At 45.9% G+C, this 23,403-nt stretch overlaps 1 protein-coding gene, 1 non-coding gene and 1 pseudogene across 2 annotated transcripts in view; 1 reads left to right on the top strand and 2 right to left on the bottom strand.

The window, feature by feature from the left end:
* The window catches only part of NBPF7P (NBPF member 7), a 548,664-nt gene that overhangs the window by 56,670 nt on the left and 468,591 nt on the right, over window positions 1-23,403 (top strand). The gene's annotated exons all lie outside the window — the stretch shown is intronic.
* Window positions 531-6,366, bottom strand: LOC129138725 (uncharacterized; annotated as a pseudogene).
* On the bottom strand, window positions 1,822-1,895 carry TRNAN-GUU (transfer RNA asparagine (anticodon GUU)). Its single transcript has one exon. It is a non-coding gene; the product is annotated as a tRNA-Asn (tRNA).

The following is a 23,403-nucleotide window of genomic DNA, read 5'->3' as shown; positions in this document are numbered from 1 at the left end:
TTGAACTAGACACACTTCTAATATTTGGTTTATAGTTTTAAATTATAACTTTCAGCATCAAATATTTCCATACAACTGTCAATTACATGATGTGTTTTCTTTTTCCTACCTCCTTTACCTGCCACTCCTCATAATACTATTTGAACCTAAACATATACCGGTGACATTCTGTGATTATCTTCTTGCCCCTACCTTGGTTTTGGTTTTTGGTGCAGTTCGACGCTCTTGGTGTCTTTGTTTGGGACACCAAGAGCCTGGAACTGCAGGGCACCAGCTGGTAAGAATTAGGCTTTTTTGGCCGGGCGCGGTGGCTTATGCCTGTAATCCCAGCACTTTGCGAGGCCAAGGCGGGCGGATCACGAGGTCAGGAAATCGAGACCATCCTGGCTAACACGGTAAAACCCCATCTCTACTAAAAATAAAAAAAATTAGCCGGGCGTGGTGGCGGGTGCCTGTAGTCCCAGCTACTCGGGAGGCTGAGGCAGGAGAATGGCCTGAACCCGGGAGACGGAGCTTGCAGTGAGCCGAGATCGCGCCACTGCACTCCAGCCTGGGCGACAGAGAGAGACTCCGTCTCAAAAAAAAAAAAAAAGAATTAGGCTTTTTTTTTTCCCTAAGGGTTAACAACAAACCAGCCCTTTGGAAAGACTTGCTTCACCACTGTTATCAACCAACGGCCTGATGCTTTCCCTCAGTTTTGTGATTTTGACAAAACAAGCAAGCAGCATTCCCTCCTGATAAGAGACCACCGACCTAGGAATGATTCTGGCCAGACTAGAGAAGATGCACAGTGAGGGTTTTCATGTCCTCTGCTTCAGCTTTTGATGTCAGAGGGCCACAAACTCCACTCTCAGATAATTGCTAATGCCACCGTTTTATGAACATGGGCCCCATGGAGAGGCACGAAGCTCAATTGCACTTCTGCACATTTTTCCTCCTATAAATATTGCTATTGGAATATTATTTGGTACGGCTCCCGTGAAAGATACATTTTCAGAATGTACTCAAATTAGAAGCATCATGTAAACCCTATAATGTAGGAATAGTGCATCAACTTCCCTACACTATAGAAATATCTGTGGTGTAGACATTTCCACAATGACCAAAGATATGTGTACAAGAAAGGTGGCTGCAGCATTCTTTGTAATCCTAAAACAATGAAACCTACCTCATCTCAAAAACTTTATTTTATTTTATTTTTTTTTTTTTGAGATGGAATCTCGCTCTGTTGCCCAGGCGGGAGTGTAGCGGTGCAGCCTCCACTGCAGCCTCCACCTCCCAGGTTCAAATGATTCTCCTGCCTCAGAATCCCAAGTACCTGGGATTACAGGCACATGCCACCATGCCTGGCTAACAAAAACATTTTGAAAAGGGTTAAATAAATCATGCACTAAGTGAGGAAAAATACTCTTTTCAAAAATGATGGAGAGGATCACTATGATGATGAATGATTCCACTGGTCACATTATTGATAGAGCAATCAGTAAATCCAGGCACATCCTCGGGATATTACTGACCTCCTATTATTAAAATATGAAAAAATGGAGGCATGTAAATTACTCGTTTAAGCGTATAATGGACTGAATTAGAATTTTATCACACCAGAAGTGGGTTCCTAGGTCTCTGTTTCAGGATTCCTGAGTTACACACGTATAAACCCAGGATTTCAGGAGATACCCGGTTAAGAATCCGGTCGGGGAGGTGGGCTGGCCCTTGACATGGATAAGTCACAAATTAGTGGCTTAGGACTCCAGGAAGATAAAATCTTCCCCATTTATCTAGTGATTGACAATGCATGAATACTTTAAAAGCTCGAACAAGCGTCCCTGGGTGGGCTCGAACCACCAACCTTTCAGTTAACAGCCGAACGCGCTAACCAATTGCGCCACAGAGACAGGTACTATCAGTTCTACTGGGCGCTATAGGAAGGGCGCACGCACGAAACTTCCTCCGTCCCTTGCATCCTCAGGGCCCGCCCGGCAGGACGACTGAGCAAGGCCTTGGAAGACCGGAGAGATTGGAGCGGTAAGTCGCGCTGGTCACGTTGGACACCTGCACGTTGGGAGATTCTGGAGCCAGAAGGATAGCTGAATGGCCTTCGCCCGCCCTGCCCCTCGCCTGCTTCAGAAACCCCTGGAAACGCCCCGGTTGAGACCCCGGCCCGAGCCGCCTGGGGGCCCTAGGGAGGCTGAACGCCCGGTGGCTCCCGGGATGGCTCTTCCCGTTCTTTGCGCCGCCTTCACCCAGTGAGGGAGCCTGTGCCCTCCCTGCCCAGTCGCTTTTGGGGCCGCTGCGGAGCTTCCGCTGCCATCTTCAGATCCTGTGTTCCGCACGGGGGCTCCACCAGGGCAGGGATCGTGGTGAGGGTGGCTCGTGGGTCCCCCTCACGGGGAGCAGGGTCTGGCACTCACCAGGGCGCAGGACTAGGACTTGTCGAATGAATCCATCCTTTTAGCTTTTAGTCCTTTGAAGAGCCTTGAGAATGGAAATCATGAGAGATTTTTCCATGGGGAAGTTCCTTTTACAAAGCATTTATTTACGTTGACTTCTTGGCACCCCGTGGGGCGGCAACAGGCAGGGCCTCCAGTGCACCTTTTGCGCGGTGGAGCCGCAGGGGCTCAGCTGGGCGGTGGTCGGGTCCTGAGGCCGGAGGGCGGGAGCAGGGGAGGGGAAAAGCAAAAGCGGGGAAAGAAGCCGGGGAGCGGTGGACCAGACGTCCAGACCTCCTGAAAGGCTGGCGGGGAGGCACAGGCGGGATCTTCCGGAGGTGAGAATTTTTTTTTATTATAGCAGAATGGGGAGGAATTGAGGGGAAAATGGAGATAGAACCTGAAAGAGCCCCAAACGTCAGAACCTGTAGCTCCCCAAGAATAAGATCTTCCAGAAGAACTAGACCCAAAACTAGCCGTTGGGGAACACCGAAATCCTTGGAGGAGCAACATCCGCATGACCCTCTGTGTTCCTTTAGGCAAAAGGACTTGCTTCCATTGTTTGTTCAATTGTTTGTGTTTGTTAAATAAATAAAACGATTTTCATGTATCTTTGAAATTACTTTGGCGCTATTTTATGATTACAAATAATGCGGCAGTGATCATTCTTGTACACTTCTCATTGGCCATTTGTGTATTTCTATAGGGTAGAGGCCTGGAGAGCAGTTGCTCCAGCATAGGGATTACACAGTTTTTGTTTGTTTGTTTATTTATTTATTTATTTTTGAGACAGAGTCTCGCTCTGTCACCCAGGCTGGAGTGCAGTGGCGCCATCTCAGCTCTCACTGCAACCTCCGCCTCCCGAGTTCAAGCGAATCTCCTGCTTCAGCCTCCCAAGTAGCTGAGATTACAGGTCCGTGCGAGCCACCACATTGGGCTAATTTTTGTATTTTTAGTAGAGACGGGGTTTCACCGTTTTGGCCAGGCCGGTCTCAAACTCCTGACCTCAAGTGATCTGCCTGCCTTGGCCTCTCAAAGTGCTGGGATTACAGGCATGAGCCACCGCACCCAGCGATTACATGTTTTTTTTTTAATATATCATTCTATTTTCTTTCCTTATTTGGCTTATTAGCTGTAACTCTTTCTTTTGTTATGTCAGTGATGGCTTTAGGGTCCCTAGAATACATCTTTATCCGTCTGCCATCAAGTGATATTATACCTCCCCTTCTGGCCTTTATGCTAGTGTTGTCAGGGAATTTGATTTTGGACATGTTATAAACCCCAACATCCAAGTATGTACATAGCGATTTTCAGTCGTCTCCGTTTCTTTGTGTAGGTTAAGATTTCTGTTTGGTATCCTTATCCTTAGGCCTGGAGGACTCCTTTAATATTTCTTGTAGTGTGGTTCGGTGAATTCTGTCATTTTTTTGTATGTCTTTAAATGTCCTGATTTCAGTCACATTTTTTGAAAGATATTTCAATTTGGCATAGAATTCTAGAATAACTTTTTTTCTCTCAGTACTTTAGGATGTTGCCACTTTGACGCTTTGTCATGGACATATCTTTCCTGTTTTTGTAAACTTGGCATAAAGTGGGTTTCCTGTACTTGTTATATGATTTTTGGATTGTGTATTCAAATTAAAAGTATTAAATTAAAATTAAAATGGCCTGGGCGAGGTGGCTCACACCTGTAATCCCAGCACTTTGGGAAGGGGAGGCAGAGGATCGCTTGAGACCCAGAGTTGGAGACCACCCTGGGCAAGATAGCAAGACCCTGTGTGTGTGTGTGTGTTTGTATGTGTGTGTATATATATACACATAAATATGTATATATATTATATGTATGTATGTATATATAAGTCCTACAGTCACCTTAAGTTCCACCAACAGTGCGCTTAAAGTAAAATGTGCCCAACCTGAGGCTCAAACCTACCTGCTGGCACGCAATTTGTGTTTGTGAGACAATCTCAACAGCATTTGCTTTTTCTAGCATAGTGGTTTTCCTGTTTTCCTCACATGTGAAAGTCTTCAGTGCAAAACCTGTCAGAATTCATTTCCTTTGCTAAAATGTTTTAAAATAACTCTTACTTCAAGTAAGTGCATTAAAAATAAACTTCTCAGTTGCATCCCTGGAATCCATGGAAAGTCCAGGAGAGACAATCAAGTGCTACAGGATCAAGCCCAAACAGAACAGGACTAGGCATGGCTTCCTCACTAGGAGCCAGGCCAAAGTCATCTCCTTTGGTCTCCAATGGAGGCCAGAACTCGGTTCACCTGCAACGGGAGGACCTGGCCCAGAAGAGGTGGCCTTCATCTTCATGGTGCCTTCAGATAGGAAATCTAGGATTTCTTTTCTTCTCTTTGATCTACTTCCAACTCTCCCTTTCTATTTATTTATTTATTTATTTATTTGAGACACAGTCTTGCTGTGTTGCCCAGGCTAGAGTGCAGCGGGGCAGTCTCAGCTCACTGCAACCTCCGCCTCCTGGGTTCTAGAGATTCTCCTGCCTCAGCCTCCTGAGTAGCTGGGATTACAGGCGCCCGTCACCGCGCCCGGCTACTTGTTGTATTTTTAGTAGATACAGGGTTTCACCATCTTGGCCAGGCTGGTCTCGAACTCGTGACCTCGTGATCCACCCACCTCGGCCTCCCAAAGTGCTGGGATTACAGGCGTAAGCCACCGCATCTGGCCCTCCCTTTCTATTTCTTCAAGACCTTTTTCGGATTCCTCCTGCGCAGGACCTAAACGGGCGGTGCCCTTACCCACTGGTCCCTCCCTGCCTGGTGTATTCGGAGCCCTAGCTCACCCGGAACGTTACTGCCCACCGGTGACAGCGAGAGGACCAAAGAGGGCAGCGGGTGCGGCGGGAACCACAGAGTCACCGCGCACCTGCGCCTCGCGGGCTCCTCGCAAATTGAATAAACGCCCCCTGAAGCTTCTCTTCAAGTCACAGGGAAGGGGAAGGTGGCTGCCGACCCGGCGGGAGAAGCCGGCCCTGCCCCTGGTCCTTGAAGACAGGTTTGGCCAGGCTGATTTTGACTGGTAGGCCCAAAGAAAAGCCTCAAGGGCAGAACAAACTCCGACAGGCTCCGAGATTAAGGCTTTCAAACGTCTGATCGTTTTCAGCTTGGTCAGTAAAATCGATCCCGCCTTTATCAGGAGATTCCTTTCTCAAAGTTCAGAGACCTGGGGTTCCTGCTGCTTGCCACACAGAAAACCAATCACTGAGACGGTTATTACCAAGGAAGAGGCTTTAATAGGGTGCTGCAGCGGAGGAGATGAGAACTCAGTCTCAAATCCATCTCCCTGACCAACCAAAACTAGAGGCTTAGATGGCAGGGAAAAAATGTGACAATGTGTAAGAAAACAGGAACTAGACCAGGCGCGGTGGTTCACGCCTGTAATCCCAGCACTTTGGGAGGCCGAGGCGGGCGGATCACGAGGTCAGGAGATCGAGACCATCCTGGCTAACACGGTGAAACCCCGTCTCTACTAGAAACACGAAAAGAAATTAGCCGGGCGTGGTGGCGGGCGCCTGTAGTCCCAGCTACTCGGGAGGCTGAGGCAGGAGAATGGCGTGAACCCGGGAGGCGGAGCTTGCAGTGAGCCAAGATAGCGCCACTGCACTCCAGCCTGGGAGGCAGAGGGAGACTCTGTCTCAAAAAGAAAAAAAAAAAAAAAAAAGAAAAGAAAGACCACACAGATAGGCTCTTACTAAAAAGGAACTTAAGGTTAAGTTCTTTTTTAGGTGTGTGAGGTTGAGTGTTTTGACTTTTGGAGAAGCACAAAATCATCATCAGTTGCAGGTCTGGGGGAAAGCAGTGCATCATGTCGGCAGGAGCATTACCTTTTGGGCCCCGCTCCTGCACGTGCACCAGCTTTCTCACCCCTTTTCCAGACCTCAGTCACTTGTCTCACCTGCCAAATGTGTACCATTTCCCGAAGTGCCCCTGAGTGCAAAAGACTATAAAACCCAGGGAGGAGAGGAGAAGTTTGAAAACTACCTCATGTCTTCCTCTGTTGAAAGCTGCAGTATTTTTGCGTTTGGGCAGCCTTTATTTAGAGAAGGCCCTAAGACTTTTCTTAGTTCAGTGAAGGGATTTTGTAAAGATAAATCCCAATTTACAGAAATGACTGTTCATTTTGACCAGAAGTCCTTTCTTGTGTCTAATTTAAGTTCTATCTGATGTAAGACTTGTTAGTGAAATGGTTACTGAGGCTGGTGGAAGAATTGAAGAACAGCATTTCTTCTGCAGCTCTTGAATGCAGGGGTGTGGCTTTTAGAAGGTCTTTGGCTACAGAAACAAACCTGTTCTGTTTTCTTTCTCTCCCCATTAAGCCAGAACGTTTCCTTTCTCATTGCTCTTCCTACCTTTCTTCCAACCCCCAATAAAAGAGTTTGGGCAAAAGAACTAGAAACTAAACTCCCAAGTCTCCAGTTTGCCATCCATGGTGGGAGTTCCATGGCTAGGCAGGGGCTGCCAATTTACTGCAGAGACAGCTGGCTACATATATGAGGATTCCTTGCGGTAAGCCAAAGTCCTTGGGCCCTGCATTTACTATATGGTTTTTAAAAGTGAGTGATTCAGAGCACTGCCTTTGACGGTGAACAGAGCTGGACTCCAGTCCTACCCCCACCTCTTAACCAGTTGTGGGAGTTTAAGCCAGTTTCTTAGAAGCGTTGTGCCTTGGTCCCGTTATCTGTAAAATGGAAATAGTCATGCTTACCTTATATGTTTGTTGAGATAATTAGATAAGCTGATGCATATAAAGTAATAAGCACAGTGCCCAGCACAGTGCTCAACACATTTTGGCTGCTATTAGCTATTGTTATGGGCACTCAGAATGGAGCACCCTCTTCCCACTCCTTTCTCTATCTGGGACAATTCAAGATGGGGCATGGGGAATGTTAGTAGCAAGAAGTAACCCCAGTGAGCTATTTTAGGGCTAGCCCTAGAGACTGGGATTCCTAGTTGGATTTTGCTTAGAAACAACATACAATGTTCTGAAACTATGATGAAATGAAAAGTGCAGGCCAGGCATGGTGGCTTATGCCTGTAATCCCAGCACTTTGGGAGGCCAAGGCGGGTAGATCACCTCAGGTCAGGAGTTCAAGACCAGCCTGACCAACTTGGTGAAACCCCGTCTCTACTAAAAATACAAAAATTAGCCAGGCATGGTGTTTTGTGCCTGTAGTCCCAGCTACTCGGGGGGCTGAGACAGAAGAATCACTTGAACCCAGGAGGCAGAGGTTGCAGTGAGCCAAGATCACACCACTGCACTCCAGCCTGGGCAACAGAGCAAGACTCCGTCTCAAAAAAAAAAAAATAAAGAAAGAAAACTTCATTCAGCTAGAGTCCATTGGACTTGGATTCTGAGCAGTTCTGCCCCTCACTGACTGTGTGATCCTGGGAAGTCTTGATGTCACCTGATGTCTCCCCATCACTGTCCCCATTGTGTCTTTGTTTCTTCCAATTGGTTTATGGTGGTTCTTTTTAACTTTCCCAGGAGAGGACTCCCTTTACCTGGAGAACAATAATGACAAAGTCTTGTAGGAGATTTTATAGGGGACAAAGAGCCTGTCTGGCTTAAATGAAGAGAATGAAGTAGGAAACAGTCAAGAGAAACCTTTTTGTTTGATTGAGAAGTTTTGACCTTCCCAGAAAGTATATAGTGTTAACTGACCAACAATGAGCATCATTCCTGAATGAGGGTTGTCCTTGGCCCACTGATTCCACCTATAGTGTAGTTCCAGTGGTTGTGTAGGAATTCATGCAACAATCTATGGCAAACTGAATTACTTCTCAGAAAATTTTCTTTAGGACTTAGTATGTTGGCTTCATGCCAAGGGGAATGGCGGTATTGGGAAAACTGCAGATGTTCTGGAAGCAGAGCACTGGAGTTCAAATCTTGACTACTCCTCTTACAGGCAAATTACTAAATTTCTTTTAGCCTCTGTTTCCTTCTCTGCACGACAGCAATGATAGTACTTACTTCACAAGATTACTGTGAGCACCAAGTGGAATCATTTCTGCTGGAGAGAAGGAAACACTTCAGTTTTTAGAAGTCTAACTTATTTGGGTGGATGGGTAAAGGAAATGGCAATTTCATTTCCTCTGGGCCCTTTGGCCGATCAATGGACTGAACTTTATCCTTGGGGAACAGCTGTGGCTTTTTCATAAATTCAAACATCAGTCTGATTTTCCCAAGGTTCCTCCAGGTTTACTCTAAAGGGAGCCCCTTCTTTGAATTGTTGTTGGTCTGAAGAGGGACCAGCAGCTGCTTGCCTGCAAAAATGTATTGCAGCCTCTGTGGGCATTCCCTGGACACTGCACACACTGCTATCCCCAAGCAGTCACAAACTAGGATGCTTTGACAATGAGAGTTTGAATATTTTATGTATCTTGTTTTCCAATTATACTTAAAAATTCAATAAGCTGAGTAGTGGGAAGCTGAATTACTAGACTGGCAAAGGAATGAACAGAAAAACCTAAAAAATTTAAAAAGAGGATTAAGAAAACTGTCCTTGCTCAGTTTGGGAGCCTGGCTTACTTTTCTTAGTACTCTGCTGTTCCTGATACTGTTCAAGCTGGGGCACTGAAGATCTGGAACCATGTAGCTTGGATTTTCTTCAGACCAAAATACCTCGATGCTCATTTTTTTTTCTTTTTTTTTTTTTTTTTTGAGACAGAGTCTCACTCTGATGCCCAGGCTGGAGTGCAGTGGTGCGATCTCGGTTCACTGTAGCCTCTGCCTCCCGGGTTCAAGTGATTCTCGTGCCTCAGCTTCCCAAGTAGCTGGGATTACAGGCACCTGTCACCACATCCGGCTAATTTTTGTATTTTTAGTAGACAGACGGAGTTTTGCCATGTTGGCCAGGCTAGTTTTGAGCTCCTGACCTCAGGTGATCTGCCCGCTTTGGCCTGCCAAAGTGCTGGGATTACAGGCGTTGAGCCACCATGCCCGGCCTTGATGCTCATTTTGAACTATCAACTTACCTTCGATGCCTTTGTAGACTCATCCAACTACTTCTCAATAAATGGTCCAGGATTAATGGGTATTCATGTTCAGTGTAGGGCAGCTAATTCCAGAAATGTAAGCCAAATTAGCAAACTCTCCTAAAAAGGACATCCTATCTTCTGCTGAGCTGTCTTCCCAAGCTAGCCAACGTGTCTGAATTTGGGCATGAAAGAAGAGGAGCAGATGGGCTGGGGTCTGACATGCAGGGCAAACTGGAGGGTTTTCTTGGCATATTTGTTCTTCAAATCTAGACTTTAGAATATGTGAGAAACAGTGACATTCTCACATTGGTCCCAAGCCATGGAGGAAATCCTGCCCCATTGAGAAGTGGAGACATTTCAGCCCTTGCCTATCTCATCAGCAAACCACAGGGTTGGTGAAGGGACTGATGGAGTCCTTTTAAAGGTCTTGTGCCATTTTCTTGCCTTTTTATCTTTTTGTTCAAAGATAACTCTTGTTTTGTTTTCTATCTTGAGGCAAAATTGAAAACTTGGCCTACACATTGGTTTGGGCTAGAACTGGCCTCTAGGTGGCGATTCAGTACAGAGAATGGTGGTGGCTGGCGTCACCTCAAGCCACCATTTCTCAGAGATACCATTATATAAGGGGATTCATGAGAAATCGGGCGTCACAATAGAGGGACAGCTTGGCCTTTGTCACTGTTCAAGCTGGGATCCTGAAGAGGTTGGGGTGCATGGGGAGCAGCGAAAGCACCTAGTCTCAAGCAACATAACACGAGTTTAAGGCTCCCACTAGGACGGAGTCCAGAGTAGTTTGGCAACAGTTGCAAGGTTTGGGCTTGGCCTGCTAGGAGAGTGAGCCCTGAGCTTCAGGCTTGGTTCCCTCACTCCTGTGAGGCCTCGCTCAGGCTCACAGCCCCTGATGGAGCACTCAGCTTGGCGGCTGCCTGCCCGAGGTCTCCAGAAAAGGCAGACAGCTCCTAGCTGAAGTCCTCCCACTTTACTTCCCCTTCCTTCCCCCTGCCACTCCCTCTCTTCTCCTTCACCCCTCCTTCCCTTCTGCCTCCCGTTCCCTCTGCTTCCTCCTTCTTCCCCCTCTTCCCCACCTCCTCACACACCCCATTCTCACCTTCTGCTATTTACAAAGCCCTTTCCCCTGTGTGATCTCATTTGCTGCTCACAGACTCCTAGGGAAGAGGGACAGGTTGAGCCCTCCCTCACTCCCTGGCACACATTGAGGACACAGTGCGGAAGTGCTTATAAAGACCCAGTTATCTGACTGTCGCCACCAGCAAATAGTGAGTAGCTTAGGGCAACTATTGAATTCAAATTAGTGCATGTTGCTTGGCATGGAGGAGGTCTCAAAATTATTTACTGAATGAATAAATATTTATAGTTGCAAAGAACTGAATCAAGGGACAGTAGGTGGTAGAGTCCATTCTAGAAGTTAGGCTTCATACTTGTAGGACCTACGACATTGCTGCACTAGGTACTAAATATGTCACCATTTTCTAGTAAAAAATACAGTATGTAAGTGCATAAAGGGACCCATGCAGAACTGTTTGCATATCTGGCTCTCAACCACATGAAACTACTCTGGCATCAGTCTGCTGTCTGTCAGGGGACACTAGGAGCTGTGGGTGGATCTAGGGGAGCAGCTGGCCTTTCTGAGGCCTTTCTTAAAGTATGGGATAGACACTGCGCCCCTCAGCTATCAAAACCCTTCTGTCTTTAGCTGATCTAACATATTGAGATAAAAAGCACCACCCAGTTATTACTCATCCCACTCTATTCCAACCCATGAATCAGCACTTTTTGTTTTTTGCTTAAATGTACATATTTCAGGCAGTTTAGGACTCTGCGATGAGACTATATAGGTTCAAATCCTAGCTCTACCACTTCCTAGCTGTTGAGGCTTGGGTAGGTCATTTAACCTCTTTGTGCCTCTATTTCTCATCTTTTAAATGATAAGAGTATTTAACTCATAACATTACTGTGGGGATTTAGAGAGTTAATATATAGAAAACAATGAGAACAATGCCTGGCAATAAGTCAGAGCTAGGAAGTGTTCACCCAATCTCTCGTTACGGTTTCCTGGGTTTGAGAATTGGTTTGTGTTCAACTGATGGAGGCACTTCATGATTTTGTAGAATTCCCTGGAATGCTCTCATTTTAGCTGTGAGGTTTCAACATTTTCCCACTCAGTTACAGCTTTCTTGAGGCCTAAAGAAGACAGGAAGCAACTTGAAGTGTATTTTTCTGCTAATGAGGGCTGTGGCATTTGTTTCATATACAGCATCCCCAGGTGGCTCCAGACAGAATTCAAGGGCTTTTTTCTCTACGGCAGTGCTTACCACTTAACACACAGTAGGTATTAAATAAATGCTTGTGCCAGAAAGAGAGGAAGGAAGATGCAGTACAGAGGAAAACATTAATTAGTACATAGTAGTTTACACGGACAAGGTCCCAATGGGGTATACACTTGTTCCCTAAGATCTACTGACTAAGCATGAACATCACCAAGGAAATGCGATCAACTCAGAGGAGAAGGAGGGGGAGGAGAAGAGAGAAGAAACTGGAGCAGCCTGTTACCTGACCGAAGATATCAGGCTTTCCATTGCAAATGGTTCCATCAGCTCAGGCCAAGTGGAAAACCTTGCCGCTGCTCTGGGACATCCAAGGCATCTCCAATTGCTGTCTGCCCCAGAGTTTCATCCTTCCAGGGGTAGTTTGTCACTTGTTTTGTAGCCTCTATGGTACTCTTTCTTATGGCTAAAGACCAGCTAGCTCACCAGACATTTCTGTGGGTTTTGGCAGGAAATAGAGATGGGAGGCAGACAATGCTCTAGGGCGGTTCTTAGGAGAAACTTTTCTGACCTTGGCAGTCTTACTCCAATTTTCATGCCAAATTAGACTAATAATAGATCCTCACCCACAACCCAAATCCTCTAGCCTGAAAGGCTTAGAGTAGACAGAATGCAACTAGAAACTACTCTATGTTCTAGAAGGGAGTTGAAACAGAGCTTTTCTAGTGAACACATTAGCTAATCAACTAGGTCACTGATGGTAAGGACTGTCTCAACTGCATGCCAACTCTGATTGATGGATAAGGCCTGCCTGGGGAATTGCATTGAGTTGGATTCTGAGTCTCCATCATCACATCTAGGCCCCAGAGGCAAGTGCTGTAATTCACCAACAATGTCTGTCACAGGTGCAGGAATAGGGAGTAGCCCCAGGAGGCATAGGTACATACCTGCTCCAGGAGGCTATTTGGAGTTAGGAAAACAAAGATGGTTGAATGGTCAACTATGCTCATTTAATTAAATCATGATAGACCTTGAGCAATTCAACTCTTGAGGAAAATGTGGTATCAGCTCAGGAAAGAAGAAAAAGAAGGAGTAAGAGTGGTGATAGTGGAGTGTTCCAGTTCCATAGCTCTGTAGAGCCTTCTCAGTATTTAAAAACAGTCAGATTGGACTGGGCACAATGGCTCATGCCTGTAATCCCAGCACTTTGGGAGGCCAAGGCAGGCAGATCACCTGAGGTCAGGAGTTCGAGACCATCCTGGCCAACATGGCAAAACCCCATCTCTACTAAAAATACAAAAATTAGCTTGGCATGGTGGCAGGCACCTGTAATCCCAACAACTCGGGAAGCTGAGGCAGGAGAATTGCTTGAACTTGGGAGGGGGAGGTTACAGTAAGCTGAGATGCAGCCTGGGTGACAGAGCGAGACTCCATCTCAAAATAAATAAATAAATAAATAAATAAATAAAATAAAATCAGATTGAGAGGTAGCAGGTATGACAACATTAGATAGTTATTTTGAGTTGCAGTTCAAGACCTGGGAAGCTCTTGAAATAGATAGTTAAGCCGCTGGCAACCAGAAGGAAGGGCAGAGAGAGTGTTTCCCAAACTGAGTACCATGAATCACTTAGTATCCATGAGATGTTTGTAAGTATTTTGCCATGAAACATAGGCAGTGGTGGGGAGGGGACTTCCATGGTTATTCAAGTTTGGGAAGCCTGTCAAAAAAATTCAGCAAAGTAAATTGTAGCCCAAGGAGGATCTTGGCCTGAGGGAGTTATGGAAGAGAAATGTAATAAGCTAAGAAAGCAAAAGTGTAGGTGGGGTCAGGCTCTGAAAGGCCTTGAATGACAGGATGAGGGCTTTCGTTTTGATTGGGAGGCATGGAGGATTTGTGGGCAGGAGAAGTGATACATTCAGGACTGGGGGTTAGGAAAATAACTGTACCATGAAGATTGAATAGAGAAGAGACTGGAGGTCAGAAGACTAGTTAGAAAGGTGTTATATGGTCCAAACAAGACACGCTAGCAGCCTAAACTTGGGCAGTTGCAATGGGAATGGAAAGGAAGGCCCAAAGTCAAGAGACATTTTCACCAGTAATAATGTCAGGTCTAGTCTGACTTCCAGCAGCACTCAAGTACATGAAGGGCTACACTACAGGGAACTGACCAGCCCTTCTCTACACCCTTAAGTACAAAGCCAGCAGAGTGGGAGGTAAATTGCTGAGATGAAGCATTTGATTAGATAGAAAGTATATCTTCCTAATGCTAGGGATAATTAAACTCTGGAAGAGCCACCAGAGCACTAGCATAGCTTTCTCACAGGAAAGCAGCCATCTGCCCTGGTCCTCTAAGGCACATGACCACTCAAAGCTCCTTTCTGCTCCATGAGTCTATAATTAATGTATCTTAGGAATCTGAATATTGAAAGGGGCCTTACAGCTGATCTAGTCAGTTGCTTTCAAACCTGACTGAACATCATGATCCACTTTTTTTTTTTTTTTGAGACGGTGTTTCGCTTGTTGCCCAGGCTGGAGTGCAATGGCACAATCTCGGCTCACTGCAACCTCCACCTCCCAGGTTCAAGTGTTTCTCCTGCCTCAGCCTCCCTAGTAGCTGGGATTACAGGTGCCTGCCACCGTGCACAGGTAATTTTTTGTATCTTTAGTAGAGATGGGGTTTCACTATGTTAACCAGGCTGGTCTCGAACCCCTGACCTCAGGAGATCCATAGGCCTCAGCCTCCCAAAAGTGCTGGGATTACAGGCGTGAGCCACCACACCTGGCTAACATCATGATCCTCTAAGGAGTTTAGTAAAATGCAGATTCTCAGCCTCCACTTCCAGAAACTTGGATTTGATTGGCAGAGTCCGGGAATCTGCATTTTATGATGTCTTCAAGTGATTATAATGTATAATCAAATTTAGAAATTATTATTATTATTTTTAAGAGAAGTCTTGCTCTTATCCCCCAGGTTTGAGTGCAATGGCTCTATCTCAGCTCACTGCAACCTCTGCCTCCCGGGTTCAAATGATTCTCCTGCCTCTGCCTCCCAGGTAGCTGGGATTAAGTCGCCTGCCACCACGCCTGGCTAATTTTTGTATTTTTTAATAGAGACGGGGTTTCACCATGTTGGCCAGGCTGGTCTCGAACTCCTGACCTCAGGTGATCCACCCGCCTCGGCCTCCCAAAGTGCTGGGATCACAGGTGTGAGCCACTGTGCCCGGCCAAATTTAGGAATTATTTAGACCCACCAATTCATTTTATAGATGAGTGGACTGGGGCCAGAGAGGAGCATGGACTTGCCCAAGGCCACATGGGCAAGGGCATCATTTGGTGGCAGAGTGGACACTAGTGTCCCATGCTTAGGGCTCCTCCAATAGATCATAAACGAATGCTTGGTCCCATTGCTTGCTCTAGGCTGAGGGTTAGACAGTGACTAAAAGGTTCAGAAACCTTTACTGTTACCCTCTATGCTCAAGGAGATGTGTTGCTTCAGTATAGGATGTACGCAAGAGAGGCTGAGTGTTGTTATTAACCATAACAATAGTTAATGTTTACTGTGTGTCAGGCACTTTACATAAAACTCTTAATCTGCACAATAACTCCATAAGATCAATTTTATCCCCATTTTACATAAGAGGAAACTGAGGCACAGTGAAGTTACAGATAAAGAAACTGAGCCACAGGTCAGTTAAATAAGCTGCCTGTGTTCATACAGCTGGCAAACGGTAGAACCAGGACTCAGACTCAAAGCCTGTACACCGGTGGTTCTTAACAGGGGATGATTTTACACATACACCCTGGGGACACAGGAAGTTTCTGGAGGTATTTATGGTTGTGACAGCTTGGGAGTTGCTCACTATTATGTACTGAGTGGAGGGCAGGGATGCTGCTAAACCCTGCAATGCACAAGTCAGCCCCTCATAACTAAGAATTATCTGGCCCAAAATGTCAATAGTGCTGAAGTTCAGAAACTCTGCTGTACACCAACTATTATATCACCACTTTAGGCTTCACAAAAGCTCTTTAGTCTGTTTCTCTGTCCTTGATCTGCCTGGACAACTGGACATGCCTCAGAATCGCTCAGGCAATTGTGTCTACACTGGTCCACCCAATGTAAGTGAGCACACACATTTCAGAAAACAGGCCTTGGTGCTCATGTAGCCTGAAGAGCGGAAACCTAATGGGAAAAGACTGCTGAAAGTAGGAAGCAAAAAGCGGAAAGCTTTCATGCCCATCGTGATCGCTGGTCCAAAGAAGGGCAGGGGCTGCTGAAGGAACATGTGGGCTTGTTACATTAGGGTAAGTGCCTCATGCCATGACTAGAACCACCCAGACAGCCATAGGTTACTGAAGCCCCAGATCCCGAGTGCTTCATGTGCTCCTGCATACCCCCTCCTCCCTCCCTCTGCCCATGGCTTCTCTGTTCTCAGCTTCCCAGACACTAACCCCACATCCTGTCTAGACTACTGACTGAGAGCAGGCCCCTCTTATCTCCTCCATCTGACCTGGACTACAGACACAGCTACCACTACAGACACAGCTACTCCCTGGGGCAAAGATGAGTCTTACTTCCATTGCACTCTAGCACTGAGCACACTGCAGGCACCTGTGTTAGTACATCTCAGTAGAAAACTCTATATACAGCCTCCTCATGCACACTGCTAGAAGAATCCTCCTAAATCTGGCAGCTAGGAGATCACTTTTGGAAGGCAGTGCTGTTGTAGAAAGAACACTGAGCGAGGAATTGGCAGGCCTGGGCTGGTGAATGGGTGTACTCAGGAGTCCTGCACAGGACTCAGTTCAGGGCTGAGTTACATTTGTCTCCTCTATGGTGCCTGGCAGGGGGCTCTGCATGGGGCTGGCTGTCAACAGCTATTTGTTGGATGGAATACATGCATCACTGCTCTGCTCTGGTCTCCTATCTGGACAGATGGAAACCACCCTTACCAATGGACCCAGGTGGTGGCAACAGCCTGCTCCATGCAGAGGATGTAGGACACAGGGCTGAAGGGCTCACCAGCCCCCTGCCCACTGTGCAGGCACGTGCACACAGTAGTAAATCTGCCCTTTGTCTGTAGGCTTGTCTCAGCCTACCCCATTCTACCTCCCAGCCACACACACTCTGGTCTATATGATCCTCGAGGCAAGGGACCGTTAGTTAATTAAACTGAGATTTAGTATGGGCCTACTATGTGGCAAATACTGGACTGCTTCCAAATGCCTGCTTCTTATTAGCTGCAGACACAGCAACCAATAAGAAAGACATGATTTCTGACTAGCGGAGAATACAGATTGTGAGCTGATAACTCTAAGTGGGATAGTGTGATGAAAGAAGTAACAGGGGAGTTTGTTACTGTTCATCACTGATCTAAGGAAATGCTAGAAATTCAATGGATGGAATTTTCATCATAGAAGCTGTTTCCGAAAAATTACCCTAATGCTTTGGCATGCTGAGTACTTTGAATTAAAGGACAGTGGAAGGCCTCGCAAGCAGCCTCAGAAACGAGCTCTCTGACTTTCTCCTGCCCTCCTGTCTCTCGCCCTTCATTCTCCCCTGAGGCAAGTCACAGAACCCTGAATGCCCCTCCCCAAGGCAGGTCATAGAGACTACAGCCCCTTTCCCCCAGGGCAAACCATACAACCTAGAAATATTACTTTCACCTTCCCCCACCTTTCTGTGTAGGAGCTGGTCATAAAGAAATTATCAGCCCTATCTTTGTTCAATAGTAGGTAATAAGATCCTCATTCCAAAAAGGATCCTGCTTCATATCTGGGAGGAAGGAATGCCACACAGAGAGACCAAGAAGAACCTGAACAGACAGGCCTTGCCGGGTTTCCCACTCTATTACTATCACATCATTCTTTTTGTCCAATCACATCTCTACATAGCTGTCCACCCTTCATCAAATCTAAAAAATGGACAGTTTTCCCTTTGGTCTTCATTTCTGAAGGCTCCTGTTTCAGGTAAAACTTTTTTTTTTTTTTTTTTTTTTTAGACAGAGTCTCTCACTGTCGCCCAGGCTGGAGTGCAGTGGTGCGATCTCGGCTCACTGCAAGCTCTGCCTCCCGGGTTCATGCCATCTCCTGCCTCAGACTCCCAAGTAGCTGGGACTACAGGCACCCACTACCATGCCCGGCTAATTTTTTTTTTTTTGTATTTTTAGTAGAGACGGGGTTTCACCATGTTAGCCAGGATGGTCTTGATCTCCTGACCTCGTGATCCATCTGCCTCCCAAAGTGCTGGGATTATAGGCGTGAGCCACCACGCCCAGCCTTCAGGTAAAACTTTGATTACATAAATCACTTACGTTTTTCTCTTGTTAACCTGTCTTTCATTATAGGAGTCTTAGCCATGACTCTTATGATGGAGGAAATGTACAATACCCTTTCTACCCCTAAAAAGAGCCACACTTGTGTCTCATTCCTCAATGCTGATCCTATCCACAGGCAAATGTGGCAGTCATGTGTATAGCCCGGTTTGATAAAGACCACAATTACATCTACCCCAAAATGTCCAGCCTCAGGGCCTACTATGATATATTAGGTTGGTGCAAAATAACTGTCGTTTTTGCCATTAAAGTAATGGCAAAATGCCATTATTTTACAGTAATTACAGTTTTTGCCATTAAAGTGATGGCAAAATGCCACAATTACTTTTGCACCAACCCACTAGTTAAACAAGCACTGGAATTGTCAAAAGATCTGTTTTGTTTTCTTGTGGTATATTAGTTAATGTTTCTCAGACAATCTCCTCAGCAAAATTAGAATAACAATGACCATCCCCAGCATCCCAGGAGGCACCCATCTGGTTACTGAATGGAGCTGGCCCTGTGGCAGCCCTCTTTTTTTGGGGGGCACTCTTGTGGCCCAGGCTGGAGTGCAGTGGTGTGATCTCAGCTCACTGCCTGTGCCTCCAGGGTTCAAGCGATTCTCCTGCCTCAACCTCCTGAGTAGCTAGGATTACAGGCACGTGCCACCATGTCTGGCTAATTTTTGTATTTTCAGTAGAGACGGGGTTTCACCATCTTGGTCAGGCTGGTCTTGAACTCCTGAACTCCTGATCTGCCCACCTCGGCCTCCCAAAGTGCTGGGATTACAGGCATGAGCCACCGTGCCCGGCCAAGCCCTCCTCTTTTAGCAGACCAGAAACCCCACCCTCAGAGCAGGGCAAGGCCACAAGAGGCCTGTGATTAAAATATCTGTGATAGTTGAAGGAAGAAATAAGGGAAGACTTTTGTCCCTACCCTCTAGGCTAGTTTGTAGCACAAGCTACACTTGTGCTTGGAATGGAATCTTCAAGTACAGGGTTCCCAAACGGTAGGAACAGAAATGGTGACATGGGGGATGGATGGACATTTTAAATTTTACTGTCTAGGGCTGATTTTATTATGTTTGGGGAAAATACAACTAGCACAGCAAACCCATGAGTCTACAAATATTTTTGTTTAGAATGATGCTAGGTTTAAAAAAAAAAACAAGGTGGAGGCCGGGCGTGGTGGCTCACGTCTGCAATCCCAGCACTTTGGGAGGCCGAGGTGGGCAGATCACTTGAGGTCAGGAGTTCATGACGAGCCTGGCCAACACGCAGAAACCCCGTCTCTACTAAAAATACAAAAATTAGCCAGGGGTGGTGGTGCATGCCTGTAATCCCAGCTACTTGGGAGGCTGAGGCAGGAGAATTGCTTGAACCCTGGAGGCGGAGGTTGCAGTGAGTTCAGATTATCACTGCACTCCAGCCTGGGCAACACAGCGAGACTCTGTTGCAAAAAAACAAAACAAAACAAAAAAAACGTGGACCTTTGTCAGATGCATAACTTGCAAAAATTTTCTCCTATTCTGTAGGTTGTCTGTTTACTCTGTTTTGCTGTTGCAGGTCTTTAGTCACATTAGATCTCATTTGTCAATTTTTGCTTTTGTTGCAATTGCTTTTGGTGTCATCGTCATGAAATCTTTGCTCATTCCTATGTCCAGAATGGTATTGCCTAGGTTGTCTTTCATGGTTTTTATACTTTGGGGTTTTACATTTAAGTTTGTAATTCATCTTAAGTAGATTGTTGTATATGGTGTAAGTCTAATATCCAGCATCTATTAAGGAACTTAAACAAATTTACAAAAAAATAAACAATCCTGTTAAAACGTGGGCAAAGGATATGAAGACACTTTTTGAAAGAAGACATACATGCGGCCAACAGGTGTATGAAACAAAGCTCAACATCACTGATCATCAGAGAAATGCAAATCAAAACCACAATGAGATACCATTTCATACCAGTCAGAATGGCTGTTACAATAGCTATTAAAAAGTAAAAAATCCAACAATAACCAGATGCTGGTGAGGTTGTGGAGAAAAAGGAATGCTTATACGCTGTTGGTGGGAATGTAAATCAGTTCAACCATTGTGGAAAACAGTGTGGTGACTCCTCAAAGACCTGATAACAGAAATACCATTCAACCCATCAATCCTATTACAAAGGAATATAAATTGTTCTGTCATAAAGACACATGCACACGTATGTTTACTGCAGCACTATTTGCAATAGCCAAGACATGGAATAGGCCTAAATGTCCATCAATGGTAGACTGGATAATGAAAATGTGGTACATATACACCATGGAATATTATGTAGTTATATATAAAAAAAATGAGATCATGTCCTTTGCAGGAACATGGACGGAGCTAGAGGCCATTATCCTTAGCAAACTAATGCAGGATCAGAAAACCAAATACCACATGTTCTCACTTATAAGTGGGAGCTAAATGATGAGAACACATGGACACACAGAGGGGAACAACACACACTGGGGCCTATTGGAGGGTGGAGGGTGGGAGGAGGGAGAGGATCTAGAAAAATAACTAATGGGTACTAGGCTTAATACCTGGGTGATGAAATAATCTGCACAACAAACTCCTGTGACACGAGTTTACCTGTAGAGCAAAACTGCACATGTACCCCTGAACCTAAAATAAAAGTTTTACAAAAGGTGAACTAATTTAAAGAAATAACCGGGTGGGCCGGGCGCGGTGGCTCATGCCTGCAATCCCAGCACTTTGGGAGGCCGAGGTGGGCGGATCACCTGAGGTTGGGAGTTCGAGACCAGCCTGACCAACATGGAGAAACCCCGTCTCTACTAAAAATACAAAATTAGCCGGGCGTGGTGACGCATGCCTGTAATCCCAGCTACTCGGGAGGCTGAGGCAGGAGAATCACTTGGACCTGGGAGGCGGAGTTTGCAGTGAGCTGAGATCGTGCCACTGCACTCCAGCCTGGGCGACAAGAGCAAAAGTCCATCTCAAAAAAAAAAACACACAAAAAAAAACACAGGTAAATAACCATTCAGTTGGCACAATGATGTGACAAAAATCATGAAGGTGGCACACAAATGACTGAAGTTTTAGAAACACTGATTTACTAAGTCTCGTCATGTTAGCAATAAAGAAATCAAGGACCAAAATGGTGAAATTTAAGGTTGGCAAGAAATAAACCTGGGATTACAACTAAATCTTCTGGAGCTCCAGTGGTGGTGTTCTTCCCAGCACACAGGCTGCCTCTCCATTCAGCTCTCTACGCTAGAAGGGATCTTTTATTTTAAAATAACAGCTTTATTGATATATAATTCGTATATCATAAAATTCACCCTTTTAAAGTGTACAATTCAGCAGGCTTTAATAGATTCAGAGTGGGGCAACCACAATTTTAGAACATTTTCATCAGCCTCAAAAGAAGTCCCATATCAATTAGTAATCACTTCCCTTTCCTGCCAAACCCCTAGCAAAAATTAATCTATTCTGTGTCTCTATGGATTTGCCTAGGCTGGAGTGCAGTGGCGCAATCTCGGCTCACTGCAAGCTCCGCCTCCCGGGTTCACGCCATTCTCCTGCCTCAGCCTCCCGAGTAGCTGGGACTACAGGCGCCCACCACTATGCCTGGCTAATTTTTGTATTTTTAGTAGAGACGGGGTTTCATCGTGTTAGCCAGGATGGTCTCAATCTCCCGACCTCGTGATCCACCCGCCTTGGCCTCCCAAAGTGCTGGGATTACAGGCTTGAGCCACTGCGCCCGGCCAGTACTTCATTTCTTAATTATGGAAGAATAATATTCCACTGTATGAATATAGCACATTTAATTTTAATTTTTTTTTTTTTTTTGAGACGGAGTTTCACTCTTGTTGCCCAGGCTGGAGTGCAATGGTGTGATCTTGGCTCACCACAACCCCCGCCTCCTGGGTTCAAGCAATTCTCCTGCCTCAGTCTCCCAAATAGCTGGGATTACAGGCATGCACCACCACGCCTGGCTAATTTTGTATTTTTAGTAGAGACAGGGTTTCTCCATTTTGGTCAGGCTGGTCTTGAACTCCCCACCTCAGGTGATCTGCCTGCCTCAGCCTCCCAAAGTGCTGGGATTACAGGTGTGAGCCACCACCTGCAGCCTACCACATTTTATTTACCCATGTATCAGTTAATGGACATGTGGTTTGTTTGTTTTTGCCATCACGAGGAATGCTGCTATGAACACTGGTGTACAAAATTTTATATGGAGATATGCTGTCATTTCTCTTGGGTACCTACCTAAGAGTGGAATTGCTGGGTACATGGTATGATTGGGGTTCTTGATTGCAAGCAATAGAAAATGTCTCTGGCCTTCTTGAACAAAGAGGAAATTTACTGGCAGAATAGTGGAGGCTTCCAGAATCCACAAGGGAGAAGCTGAAGAGCTGGGCCTGGAAAATGGGGCAAGAGCCAGAAGGACTTCAGTGGTCAGGCAATGGAGCTGCAAGCAGCACCGCCCCATAGAAATGCCTGGGCCTGGGCACTGTTGCAGCCTGCCCTTCTGGCTCTTGTCCAAGATTCAAAGTCTAGCAGAGAGCCTCCAATTGGCCAAGGCTGTGAATCACTCCCCTTCTCCCCACAAGCTGGGGGCCAGGGAGATGAATGATCTGACCACTTCAGCCCCACAGCATAAGGGAGACATTACACAAGTGACAATTTCTCCAAAAGAGAAATTAAGGCAACAATTTGAAGTTGGAATTCGGGGGAATGCTGGATACCTAACAAAAAGACAAATGTAATACAGCAGGGCCAGATTATGAGGGGGAAAAAGCCAACACAGAGAGGAGGAAGAAAGCAAGGGAGGAGCAGAGAAGAGAGCAGAGCCACGGCCTTAAGCTCATTCTGAAGCCACAGAATCTGTGGATTTCCAGTTACATGAGCCAGGGTGACTTGGATTTTCTCTTGCTTGCAGCCAAATGCATCCTAACTGATGCAGTAGCGATTACGCATGAAAGCCAACTAGAGATAGAAAAAGGCAAGGAAACCAGTGAGAAGAACTTGGGTCTAGCCCCGTTTCTGCCAGATGCCTCTTAGCCGAAGCATTTGATTTCTGAACCTCAGTTTTCTCCTTTTTTCACAGAGTTGCGAAGTAAAATGAAGGATATAAGAGCCCTGTATAGACTAAAGTGCAAAGGACTTCCCCATAGGCTCTTATAACCAAACAAGACAGAAGCAAAAACATGGTAATAAATGAACAAACAGATGTTTTCTCAAAGGCTTTAATATTCCAGGTTCCCATTTGGCCTAAGTTTTCATGAGTTCTTTATACTAGGCATCTGGGTGGGAGGTAGTGGGGGGTAAGAGAAGGAAACATTTTGAAGTAGAATTAGGTCAAAGCTGATCATTACACAGCGT

Source organism: Pan troglodytes, chromosome 1 (assembly GCF_028858775.2).
Source record: "Pan troglodytes isolate AG18354 chromosome 1, NHGRI_mPanTro3-v2.0_pri, whole genome shotgun sequence".
NCBI lineage: Eukaryota > Metazoa > Chordata > Mammalia > Primates > Hominidae > Pan > Pan troglodytes.
Note: the sequence above shows the minus strand (reverse complement) of the source record. Positions and strands in the feature narration are given on the sequence as shown.